This window comes from Medicago sativa, chromosome 6 (genome assembly GCF_051527215.1).
Source record: "Medicago sativa cultivar Bolivia chromosome 6, Bolivia_mono, whole genome shotgun sequence".
Classification (NCBI taxonomy): Eukaryota; Viridiplantae; Streptophyta; class Magnoliopsida; order Fabales; family Fabaceae; genus Medicago; species Medicago sativa.
The window spans coordinates 9,783,508-9,797,461 of record NC_140754.1 but is presented as its reverse complement, the minus strand read 5'-3'; the positions used below and the strand labels follow the sequence as shown (position 1 = coordinate 9,797,461).

Here is a 13,954-nt window from a genome sequence, read left to right as displayed (position 1 = left end):
TGGAGAGAAACTTTCTGTTCTTCTTGGCCAGATATTGAAGTCTGTTTGAGAGCATGGCCATTTCTGCAGCATCTGGTTCAGAATCTGAACTTGACTGTTCTTCCTCTTCAGATTCAACCACTTTGAGAGCTTTTGATGACTTGCCTTTGGATGGAAGAGCTATTGATTTACTCTTCTTAGTAGACTCATGTTCATTAAGACTTAACTCATGAACTTTGAGAGAACTAACAAGATCTTCGACACTTAAAGTGTTTAAATCTTTAGCTTCCTCAATGGCAGTCACCTTCGGTCTCCATCTGGCAGGTAAGCTTCTGAGAATCTTGCTTACATGATCAGAAGCAACATAGCTCTTCTTTAGAATCTGTAGACCAGAAACTAAGGTTTGAAACCTTGAGTACATCTCCTCAATAGTTTCATCATCCTTCATTTTGAATAACTCATACTGATGTACAAGCAGGAGAGCCTTTGCTTCTTTGACCTTCTTGCTCCCTTCATAATTTGAACAGAGAGAAGCAAACATAGCTTTAGCAGTGGATTTGTCACTCATCTTCATGTATTCTGCTTTGGGTATGGCAGTGACAAGAGCTCCTCTGATAATATGATGCTTCTTGTAAAGTTTCCTCAGTTCTGGAGTATGTTTCTTTCTATCCACAGCAGCTCCTTCTTCATCAAGGACTAAATCACCAACGCCGTCTTCCAGAATATCCCACAATTCTTCATCTAGGCTCATGATGTAACTGTAAAAATTGGTCTTCCACCAAGAGAACTCTTCAGCATCTCCATTGAACTTTGGAACTTTTCCAACACTGGTTTTCTTACTATCGCTATAATCATGTGAGACATTTTTATAGCTAGTATCACCATCAGGAGGAGGAGTAGTCATGTTTTTCTCAGATCTTTGACTGTTGCACGGTTAAGTGATACACAACAGACCAAGGCTCTAGATACCAATTGAAGGTGAGAAAAACACAAGAAGGGGGGTTGAATTGTGTTTTAGAAAAATTCTTCTTTTCTCCTAAAGACTGAACACACTGATCAGAAGCTAAGTGAGACAGCTTCTGAAGTGATAATCAGAATCTAAATGCAGCGGAATAAAACAGAGAGAGAGAGAAGAAGAACGACACAAAGCAATTATACTGGTTCCTTCCACAATCCGGAAGTAGTCCAGTCCCCCTTGCACTTCCAAGGAGATTTCACTATGAGTAATATCTGATTACAAATGCTCAAGCACACAAGCAAGAGACTTCCAATGCTCAAGCACACAAGCAAGAGACTTCCAATGCTCAAGCACACAAGCAAGAGACTTCCTTTGCTCAAGAACACAATCAAGAGACTTCCTGCTCAAGCACAACTGCAAGAGACTTCCTAACTAAACAAAATTACACAGAAAATTGTTTAAGGTTGAACACTTGATATACAATCAGAGGTGCTCGCAATACAAATCAGATACAGACTCAATGGACTTAAGAATTTCTAAGATATGACTTTGAGACACAGAAATTCTAAGTGAATGCAGAACAATTTCAGCAGAGGTTTGGTACTTGTGAAAATCTTGTGAGTCTTTCGTTCAGCGTTCTTGCATTACCAAATCTCTAGGTCTTCACTCCTTTATATAGAGGTGTGAAAGAGACGTTGTGAAATTGCCAGCACACCAAAGAGTCGTTGTTGAAGCTTGATCTTTCACCAATGATCTTTTGCCTGATTTGGTTGTTGTCCTATGAAGAACAAATTTGAAATCCATTCCTTATCCAAAGGAACATCTATGCAGGCGAGACCGTATTCTGGAGCTGTTTTCTTGTCTTGAAGTGCAGACACAAAACAGAGTAGTGGAGAACGTGGTTGTACAATTCGTACAAAGTACAATGTCAACGCTTTCGTCCAAATTGCAAACACACACCTTCAAACACCTTTGAAATGACCGTTGCAAGCTCCACTAATCCTTTGTTTGTGTTTTCGAATCCAATAGACAGCTTTTGCATTGATGATTCTTCAATTCTTGATTCTTTGCAAATCCAGTTGATATTCAGCTTCTGGTGAAATGACTTCTGATGAGGCAGCTTCTGATGATGCAGCTTCTGATGAGATGACTTCTGCAGCTTCTGATGATGCAGCTTCTGATGATGTGACTTCTGGACCTCTTGTCTTCAGGAGCACTATTCTTCAGGAGCAGCTTACTTCAGGAGCGCTATTTCTTCAGGAGCAGCTTGACTTCAGGAGCGCTTTTTCTTCAGGAGCAAGTTGCCTTCAGGAGCGTCCAAGCTTCAAATTTTTGTTGTTTCCATAGCTCTTTATTTGCTCATTCAGAACCAATGATGATGTAACTTTATACTTATGGTCCTGTACACTTGAACAAATATTAGCTAATCCAATTTACAATTTTTAATACCTTGTTATCATCAAAACTCTTTAAGGTTTATTGTTAAACACATTTTGTTCCAACACCATAGTCCTTACCAAATGGCGTTGTTACCCTTGACTCCAACATATGGACTTAACCACACCATGTTTTCTCTGTTCTTTAGCATATTCATGCATACATGCATACATTCATAAAACTTTTTTCATCAAAAGATCGAAGGACTTAGATAAGTTTTTATAAACATCAGAGGTGTGAACCTTGTAAAGAGGAACACCAAGAAATACATCTTCAAAAAGTCTTAACTAAACCTTAGCCTTTGTTAGGGTCTTTTTTCCTTGACTTTGCTTTTGCCCTTAAGGGAACTGTTTGTAATATTTCAAATTATCAAATGAAACAATGTTCCTTATGATGTTTCCAGTTACTTTGACAAGTCCTTCGATAAATAAAAAATGTGTCCATTTTTTGCATAAACATATCATGCATCATTTTGCATTCATAGTTTCTAGTCCGTGTCTCATACTTTGTTTTTGTCTACAAAAGGTCAATCCATCAGTCTACTCGCATCTACAACACTTAAGCAAATCAGAATGGATCATCTTAAACAAGAGAACCACAAGCTTCGTGAAGAGGTGACGACCCTCCGGGCTGAAAATGAGATTTTGAAGAACTTAGTATCTTTGGTGTCAGTTGCGCAGAGTCAGCCAATAGCTCTTCCTATCGTCAGCACTCAAGCTCAGACGGTTGCTTCCACTACTCCAATTTCAACAGTGTTTGCTAGTACTCCTCAACATGCTATGCTGGAAGGTTATCTCTGGAGTACACCTTTAAGTGCTAGTGAAATACTCTGTCGTGTTGTCTCTAAGGTTCAAACTCCTTTTGTGCAACAATCAGGCCCTTTGCTCCCTCAAGCTGCTATGACCTACTCAACTCCTTTGGTTCATGAACCCATCTATCAGCCAGGAAGCGTGGTTGCATATAACCAGGTAGAAGAACTGAGAGAGAAGTTTGATGCATTACGGTTGGAATTGAAAGCTCTCCATGGGGAAGAACTGTTTGGGGAAAGTGCTTATGATCTCTGCTTGGTACCAAATGTTGTGATACCACCCAAATTCAAGGTCCCTGATTTTGAGAAATACAAAGGGAATACCTGCCCTAAGGACCATTTGACAATGTATGCCAGAAAGATGTCCCCTCAAGCCGACAATGATGAGCTTCTTATCTACTGCTTTCAAGATAGTTTGACTGGTGCCGCTTTGAAATGGTACACGGGCCTAAGTCGTGTTGATGTCAAAACTTTCATTGATTTGGGCATTGCCTTCGTCCGACGATACGACTACAACTTGTACTTGGCCCCGGACAGAGACGATCTGCAATCCATGACCCAGAATGATAATGAATCTTTCAAGGCATATGCCCAGCGATGGAGAGATTTTGCTGATCAAGTTCGCCCACCTCTGGAAGAGAAAGAATTGACTGAGATTTTCTTGAAGAATCTGGATCAATTTTATTATGAGAAAATGGTTGGAAATGCTTCCAACAACTTTGCAAAAATGATGATTACGGGAATGCGTCTTGCAGAAGGGGTCCAAGAAGGACGTTTGGTCAAAGAAAGTGTTCCTACTGACAGTTCAGAAGAGGAAGACCAGGAAAGGAATGTGGTGGAAAGCCAGCCTCAACAACAATATCTGTCTTATCACCCTGCTGCCGCTGTTATGCCTATCATAAATGCTGTTCAAAATCCGGGTTATCAACCCCAGTTTCAACAATGTCAACAACATCCTCGACAACAGACTTCAAAGAAACAGATTGACCCTATTCCCATGAAGTATACAGTTTTGTTTCCAAAATTACTCGAAAGGAATTTGGTCTACACCAAGGCACCTCCTCCAGTGCCAGCAAAATTGACATCCCGGTACAGGCCCGATCTCTTTTGTGCTTTCCATCAAGGGGCACCAGGTCATGATATCGAGCATTGTTTTGCGTTGCAGAAGATAGTTCAGAAGTTGATCCGAAAAAACCTTATACCTTTCGAAGAGTTTGAATTTGAATGTGCAAGTTAATCCACTATCAGATCTTGGTATCTAAGGTTGACACATGAAATGTTTAATCTACAATCGGGTCGTTGCTGATGTTTATTTCTATTACTCATCTGTTCAATTAATATGTTTGTTTGTTGCTTTATGTTTTTCAAAAAAAATCCTTTCGTCCCACCCGAGATGGAAGTGAACTTGTTTAGGGCTTTTTGCTTTATGTATTTTCATCATTAAAAAAGTCGCTTTGATCCCGACTTTGTTTTTATTTTGTGCTTTTTTTCCTGGAAAAAATGGTAATACAAAAAACCAAAAAATTATTTTTTTCCTTTAATCATTTCCACGTATCTGCATAATCATAATGTTTATATCAATAATCAAATCATGCATTAATAAACCTGTTGAACACATTAACCATGTACTCTCTTCCAACTGTGAGTTCCCTGTGTCCGAAGCTGAAGAAGGAGAATGAAGAGATTCCCGATGAGATCTCTCACATACTGGGGCATCTTAGCCATTGAAGCTGCAAACAAAAGGAGATTGTCCAGAAGATGACTTTCGATTACAAAGACTGGCTCGGGGTGCTACCATTCGCTTTTCTCAGATATCGTACTTCAGTACACATTTCAACAGGGGCAACCCCCCCTCCTTCCCCAATATGCAACATGGAGGTCGTGCTTCCCGTGAAGATCGAAGTCCCGTCAATAGGAGTTCTGATAAAGTCCAAGCTTGATCGAATTTAAACGCATGACGACCTTGTACAAATATATCAAAAGAGGTTTGAAACAAGCTTCTAACAAAAAGGTCCGTCCCCATGAATTTCAAGAAGGGAACTTTGTACTACTTTCCAACCAGACTCCAGGGGCAAGTGGATGCCTAGTTATAAAGGCCCATGTGCAATGACTTTTACAATTATGGACGGCAACAAACTCACACGTCTTATGAATGCCGGTGCAGTCAAGAAATACTCTGTCAAAAATATGAGCTCGATAAGTCGCGAATCTAAAAAGGCGACTTAGGCAAAAATGAGCGTCTCGGTGGACTGAAAACCCAAAAGGGCGGTCCATGCAAAAATTAGAGACAAAAAAAAAATGATGATTTATCCTGATAGATTGAAAACCCGAAAAGGGCGATCTATGTAAAAGTTAAGGATCATGACAAAGTAACTGCATCAGTCAGGCACAATCCACTTGGGGCATACATGTTATCAAAGAACCTCTGATTCGAAGCATCTGCAGATCAAGGACTCGGAACAGGGGCAATTCAAAGTTGCTAGGGAGTATAACGGTTATTGTGTTCAATGTACCTTCCAATATATTTACCATTTTCCAAATTTTTCAAAGATCCGTGGAGCCATGCCATTGGCAGGTCCCCACTCAATTCATCAAATTTGAGCCTGTTCCCATTTATTTGGAACTCCCGTTTATTCTATTTGCAAAATTTCTTCTATTTTTGATGGCAATACTTGAAGCAAAAATTTTCAAAATATAAAACTTTTTTTACATCTTTTGAAAAGTGTGAACAACAAACATGCTCTCTTTGAACTTATGAGTAGGTGAAGCGTACATCAGCATCCGCCTCAAAAACGGTTACACTCCAAAATAGAAACATGGCTAAGCAATGTGGAAAGGAACTCTGCTTTGAGCAAGATGCTATCACAGTCCAAAAATACAAAAAATTACAAAAATAAAAGCTCGCTAAGTTGAAAACCTGAAAAGGCGACTTAGGCAATAGAGAGCGTCCCGGTGGACTGAAAACCCGAAAGGGCGGTCCAGGCAAAAATTAGGGGCATAAAAAAGGAATATACTCCCGGTGGACTGAAAACCTGAAAGGGCGGTCCAGGCAAAAGTTAGGGATTTTTCAAAAAAAAAAACAAACAAAAAAAATGACTGTTGAAGCATACCAGTGGAAGAACACTCCGTGTCGGTTTACAAAATGGCGACTTCTTCCAGATTCTTTTGGTTAACAATGGGCTTTATCCCCAGGAGACATCTGTTGCTACCTTGTGCCTAACTTTACCTCGTCAACGGCTCGATTGGTTCACAATAATATCATCTCCAAGGAAGTTTGTCGAGTGTTTGTGCTGCGATGTCAGTCCGCCTCCTGTCTTACCTGTCTTGTCTCGTTTCATCAAGTCACCTGTCATATACACTTCATACAGTCATACGAATTACATTCATACATTTATACATTCATACATTCATACACTAATACTTTCACATATTCATACATTCATTCATACCCAGCATATACACAACATCATTCATACATAACCGCATTGGTCACCCATAGTCTTGTTTTGTCGTATCCCTTCAGTTCGATCTTCACTCATGGTGCGTCAAGCGAATAGCTTGCAAACCTATTTTGTTACCTTGGTGTCAAGTGGATAGCTTGCAAACCTATTCTGTTACCTTCGTGTCAAGCGAATAGCTTGCAAACCTCTATTGTTATCTTGTGTCAAGCGAATAGCTTGCAAACCTCTATTGTTATCTTGTGTCAAGCGAATAGCTTGCAAACATATTTTGTTACCTATGAGTCAAGTGAATAGCTTGCAAACATCTTTTGTTACCTGTGTGTCAAGCAAATAGCTTGCAACCCTCTTTTGGCATCATGTGTGTCAAGCGAATAGCTTGCAAACATCTTTGGTTACCTTTGTGTCAAGCAAATAGCTTGCAGACATAATTTGTTACCAGTGTGTCAAGCGAATAGCTTGCACACATAATTTGTTGCCAGTGTGTCAAGCGAATAGCTTGCAAACATAATTTGTTACCAGTATGTCAAACGAATGGCTTGCAAACCTATTTTGTTACCTGTGTGTCAAGCGAATAGCTTGCAAACATCTTTTGGTACCTGCGTGTCAAGCGAATAGCTTGCAAACCTCTTTTGTCATCATGAGTGTCAAGCGAATAGCTTGCAAATATCTTTTGTTACTTGTGTGTCAAGCGAATAGCTTGCAAATATCTTTTGTTACCTTTGTGTCAAGCGAATAGCTTGCAAACATCTTTTGTTACCTGTATGTCAAGCGAATAGCTTGCAACCCTCTTTTGTCATCACGAGTGTCAAGCGAATAGCTTGCAAATATCTTTTGTTACCTTTGTGTCAAGTGTAACACCCTATTTCTAATAAGCGGTAAAACGCGCGAATACATCAGACATGTTCTAGAAATAGATGCTACGTCTCCGAATAAACCACAATACAATACATGCATAAAGATCATGTTACACAACATAGCAGCGGACATACTTAAAAATCATAAAACATCTCCAGATCTCAACAAAATACAAATGTATCATCCAAATCTCAAATAACAGAATATCTCAACAACTCCGAAATACAAAGTCAAATAAACAACATGCAAAGACTATCTTAGATCAGAGCCCTAATCTAGACACTTGCATGAAAAAGAGGAACTCCACTCCTCGGCATCAACAAGCAACAACTAAGCATCCTGCACTCCATCTACCCATCCATACAGAGAGGTAGGCGGTCCACCACAGACCACTGAGGGTTAGCATTACATCATCATAATCCATATGAAAACATAGCATTCAAGGAATCATACATATCACATATACAAACCATCCCTCCTAGAATACTAGCATCACATGATTATCATCCCCCATTACTAGCATCTCAAGCTACCACATTATCATCATAGTATAGCATGCATAATCATTCTCTATTCAAGATATCGACAAGAGCTCATCATTTAACAACACTAATCGAATGAAAATATTACTCACCTCATTACTCATCTAGCATGCTTAACTCAACAAGTACAATTCATCATTTCAAAGCAATCATCATTATCAAAGAAATCACCACATCATATGTATATACATATACAATTCTCACTTCATCATTATTATCAAATTAATCATCATCAAGTGGGTTCACCAAGTGTATAAGCACAAACAATTAAGATATGCAATTAGAACATAGTTCAATTATTCACAACCGTCAACAAAATCCACCAATGTACATATACATCAATCCACATAATCACAACGTTCACCAAATTTCACCCATGCACAATTCACCAAGTCACATATTCAAATATGTCACAACTCATCAACTAATCAAATGCATGCAATGTTCTAGACTCTTCTAGATGCATGTGGTACCAAACTCCTCCAAGGTCGTCACCTTATGATGCAACAAAAACATCATTATCAACGGCTATAATCAACGGCAATATGGATACAAGTATCCGGTCAACGGCAATATGGATATAACATCCGAAACAACATATGATGCATGAACATATGACTCAATCCACAATGCATATGTTCACAACAATTCAACGGCTATAATCAACGGCTATAATCAACGGCTATGATCAACGGCTATATGTATATACACGCATTCATCACCAATCACATCAAAACTAGCATGTATAAACTCACCACCAACAATCAACATTTAACATGTTCAACAAACAACATAACATAAACATGTTCATCACCATTCAATTAGTATATATGCATCGACAACAATTCACCACCACTTGACAAATATACAATCACCAACAACATCCACAATTCAATCAACATATAGTTGTCACACATACACATCATCAATCATCTCCACATAAATCAACATATAATTGCCACATTTCCACATAATTCCTTACAATCCAAATAAAGGAACAATTATAACATATGATCACAAACATCATATTCATCACTCAACAACCATTCATACATCATCTCGTCATCATATTAATCTATTCATAAAGGGTTCACAAGCAATTGGCTCTCAAAAATCATTTTCTACCAAGTTCGTCTCCAAAAATCACAACATTGAAAATAATTGAGTCATCTAACCAAAACCAAGTAAACAAGTTCAATTGCCTATGCCAGGTATTCTCACAAGTCACATATGTGTGTAGTAGAGGTTACAAAAGCATTTCATCGGCCACACATGAAGAATTCCCAAAAATCACGAAGTTCGTCTCTTGGCATCATTTTGCAAAACCAATTCATTTCCAAAACAAAACCAAGTTAGACCCAAGCTATGATACTCTTAGAAGCTTACTTATAAATTGATTGAATAAGGTTAGGTGTTTGGAATCCATTGGTATGCTTAAAAGTACACAAAAATATGAAAAAACAAGGTTTTGGGATTCTGCAGAACTGACACGGTCGCGTCGTCAGGACACACGGTCGTGTGATCCCTTACAGGGGACTCTGACACGGTCGTGTCATCCAGACACACGGTCGTGTCATTCCACCAGTACAGCAAAAATGAAATTTTACGTTTTCGTGCATAAAATCTTGTTTTCGAATCCGATTTCAGTTCCGTTTTCACCAATGCATTCCTAACACTTAGACCATACAAACCACACTTGAAAACTTGACATTTCAACATTAAAACAACTTAATCAAACTCATCCCAAAATGACTTATTTTGTAAAAGCTCTTAAAAACAACTTTTACTCAAAAACCCATTTTCTTCCCAAAATAATTTCTCTCCAAAACCAAGTGATTAAAACAGAAAATCATACCATTCTAATCATTCTAACAATCTTCTTAATTCATTCAACATCATCAAAATCAAACTTCTTCATTATCAACCCATTTTCACCAAAAATTGCAAAATCACCACAATTCAATCACAACAATACTTTCATCAACACCCAAAGCATAAATCCAACAACCACATGTACCAAATCAATAACAACAACTAATGAACATGAATTCATGCACAATTTGACACCACAACTTCATTTTTCAACAAATTTGCTCAAGAACACAATATACCCATATTTTTACATTTCAACATGTTAATTCACATACTAACACACAATTATCCAACAAATCATGTTAACAAACATAACAACAACAATTATGCACGAATTTACAACAATTAGATTCAATTCATCAATTTCATAAAATGGGTAAAAAGGAAAAATTATGAATTATGGTTGAATTCTAACCCTCTTACCTCTAGCACCAAGATTCTCTAACCCAAGCTTCAATTTAGCTCCTAGATGATGAATCCCTCTTCTAGCTCTAACCTTCCTCTTCAATCTCTTCAAACCCTTTCTTCTCTCTATCCTCTATCTCTTATCTTCTCAAATGAAAAATGAAATGAAAATGCTGTAACCCTATCTCTCCTCACTAACATTAGTTTATAAAGGCTCACTTAATGGGCTTATCTCACAAACCTTAATGGGCCTAACCCATTTCTAATTCAACCTCAAAAATGTTACTACTCACTTACCGGTAAAATATAACACTAACGGTCACTTAACGGTAATTAAAATAATTACTACACCCTCTCTACTAACTTGGTAAAATAATAACTTCCACTAAACACTAAAAAAATAACTTTCTGCAAAATTACAAAATTGCCACTGCCCTCAAAATGACCAAAATGCCCCTAAGTCCAAAATGACTAAAATACCCTTCTAACACCGAATTCTACGATTCCCAACCAAAAATACACACAGAGGCAAATAATCATATAAGAGCACATATAACACACATAAATAAATAATAAAATAAAACTAACGAAAATCGGGCTGTTACATCAAGCGAATAGCTTGCATGCGTCTTTTGTTACCTATGTGTCAAGCGAATAGCTTGCAAACATCTTTTGTTACCTGTGTGTCAAGCGAATAGCTTGCAACCCTCTTTTTGTCATCACGAGTGTCAAGCAAATAGCTTGCAAGCCTCTTTTGTCATCACCAGTGTCAAGTGAATAGCTTGCAAAAATTCTTGTCTTATAAAAAGTGTCATCCCCAGCGTTAGCTGTTCTAGTGATGTCACTAATCAAATCAATGTCAAAAGTGTCATCCCCAGCGTAGCTGTTCTAGTGATGTCACTAATCAATTTCAATTTCAATGGTGTCATCCCCAGCATTAGCTGTTCTAGTGATGTCACCGGTCAATTTCAATTTCAGAGGTGTCATCCCCAGCGTTAGCTGTTCTAGTGATGTCACCGGTCAATTTCAACTTCAATAGTGTCATCCCCAGCTTAGCTGTTCTAGTGATGTCACTAATCACTTTCAACTTCAATAGTGTCATCCCCAGCTTAGCTGTTCTAGTGATGTCACTAATCACTTTCAATTTCAATAGTGTCATTCCCAGCTTAGCTGTTCAAGAGATGTCGCTAAAAGACTTGTATACAATCTTTTCCCCAGTGAAACTACATTCCCTAGCGGAGTCGGATCCCTTTCTTTAACAAACTTGGGTATCCCGTTGTTGTTTCTCTCCCCAGTCAAATCATCTTTGCCGTCTTGCATTCATACTTATATCATGAGCATTTCACAGCATCTTAGGTCCAAAATTGGTGTACTTTTGTATTTAAGTCTCTTCGTTCCGTCAACTCGAAGATTCCATCTTCAAATCTCCGGACGAAGAAACTTAAATAGGGGCATCTGTCATACCCCAATTTTTGACCTAAGGTCCTACATTCATGTGCCTTTTGACCCTGATTAGTCTCTGACTTTTCAAGGAAATTTCGGTAGAGGGGTACTTTAAAATACCTCATTTTTTGTTCCGATATCGGGCCCTCTTCTCTCCTTTCTTTTTTTTAGTAAAATTTCCATCTTTTATTAATTTTCTTGTAATTTTAATTTTAATTTTTAGTTATTTTTATTCTTTTATTTTAGTCACTTTTTTTTTCCTTTTTTAAATGTCCAAAAGAAAATGTCCAAAAAACATAGTACAAGTCTTGTTTACACGCCACTTTCAAAGGCACAATCTCAGAGTCAGAAACTTTTTTTCTTATTATTTTCCATTTTACCTTTTTTATTTTTAGTTTAATTACTTCTATAAGTTTTTTTTATTTTTTATTATATAACTTTTTTTAATGAGTCCAAAAATAAAATGTCCATGGTCCAAAATTTTTCAAGTCAAGTGTCAACTTTCACATTCCTCTTTTAAAATTCACCATTAAACACCATTCAAATCACCATCAAAATCCATTAAACCACTTTTCCATTCTCATCAACCTCCTCACCTATAAATAGAGCCCTCATTCCACACTTCAAAACACACCAAAAGTTCTCTTGAGTTGTCAAAGAACTTTTCTCTCTTCTCCCTCATTTAGCTTGTGTTGACGAGCTATTCTTTTCTTCTTCCTCTTTTTCTGTCCCTTCGGAATTTTGTCCCTTCGGTAATTTTGTCCCTTCGGTTGTCCCTTTCTTTCTTTTTTTTTTATATTTTTATTTCTTTTTAGCATTTTAGCATTCTATTTTATTTCTATTTAGCATTTTAATTATTGTCATTTATTTTCCAGCAATTAGAATGTATTTAGGTCCAATGTAAATATAAATGAGAAAAGTGTGCGTGCGTGTGTGTCTTTTATTTCTTTACCGCTTTTATAAATCGAAAAATACAAAAAAAATAGATTAGGTTAGGAGATTTTGTGGTGATCCAATGTCACTACAAAATTCTCACGCTTTTATTTTTATTGCTACGTTAGTTTATTTTATGTTCTATTCAATATTCAAAAACAACAAAAACATTCAAATAATCAAAAATCAGAAAAATATTTTCATAATAAACCTTGATTTTCAATTAAGTGATCGTTCTTTTTATTTTCTTTCTTAATCAAATATCAAATCAATTTTAATCATACCTTGAGTCCATTTTTCTTTTAAATTAAAAAATACAAACCAAATCTTATTTGCCACTTGGCTTTTTATTTTAAAACTTTTTTCAAAACTAATAAAAAACACACAACCAATCAAACGTCAATTTCTACCCCGAACTACGAGGTTTTGATCCCTCACGGGTACGTAGGCAGAGGACACTCGTCCTTCCAAATCAATAAAATGTAGATAATTAGGTCTTCCTTTTTTAATCATTTCAAAGTTTCATTTTAAAAAAAAAAAAGGCAAGCAAGTTTATAGCACAAAAAGTTAAATAAAATCAAGAGGTTCTCGTAGAGTACTACGAATATTTAGGGTGCTAATACCTTCCCTAAATATAACCAACCCCCGGACCCCCCAATTTAAATAAATTTTTTCAAAGTCGTGAAATAAAAAGTGAGTCAAAATCTAATCAAATAGCCTTGATCTCCAAAAAATGACGCGACAATTGAAAAATGTTTAACTCAAATCGTTCGTCAGCAGAACTTTCTAAGTTAGTTGTTGATGCTTTCATAGCTCAACGAATTTCATTTGTCAATGCAATGTCAGCACCCTGTGAAGCTACCGACGCAAATGTTAATCAAGTTGTTGTTACCGTCACTAGAATCGGACATATGTTCTTGAATTAAGAGTTGGTTTCAGAGGTTCTTGCTTCCTGAAAGATATATTGAACGTGGTTTTACATATTTGAGTTTAATGTTTTACTGGAAGTTACGCAAATGTTAATCAACAATTATCAGAAGAGAATGTTTGTAAACTGTAAGTATGTAAAGGGTTACTTGATGATAAAGAAGATTGTTGTTTAACATGGCTGCTAACAAGAAGATTGTTGTTTTAGGATTTGCATTCAAACCGGTTATAGAAGGCAAAGACCGGCTATTGACGTGTGTAAAGGGTTACTTGATGATAAAGCATGTTTGAGTATATTCGATCCAATTCACTTGCAGCCAACAATTACTTAAAA

The 13,954-nt window shown here is 37.1% G+C and overlaps 1 pseudogene; it reads left to right on the top strand.

Annotated features, from left to right (window-relative positions):
* LOC146912675 (UDP-glucose 6-dehydrogenase 3-like) overlaps positions 1–13,952 on the top strand; it is a 51,364-nt pseudogene extending 37,412 nt beyond the window's left edge.
* Positions 13,953–13,954: the final 2 nt, after the last annotated feature.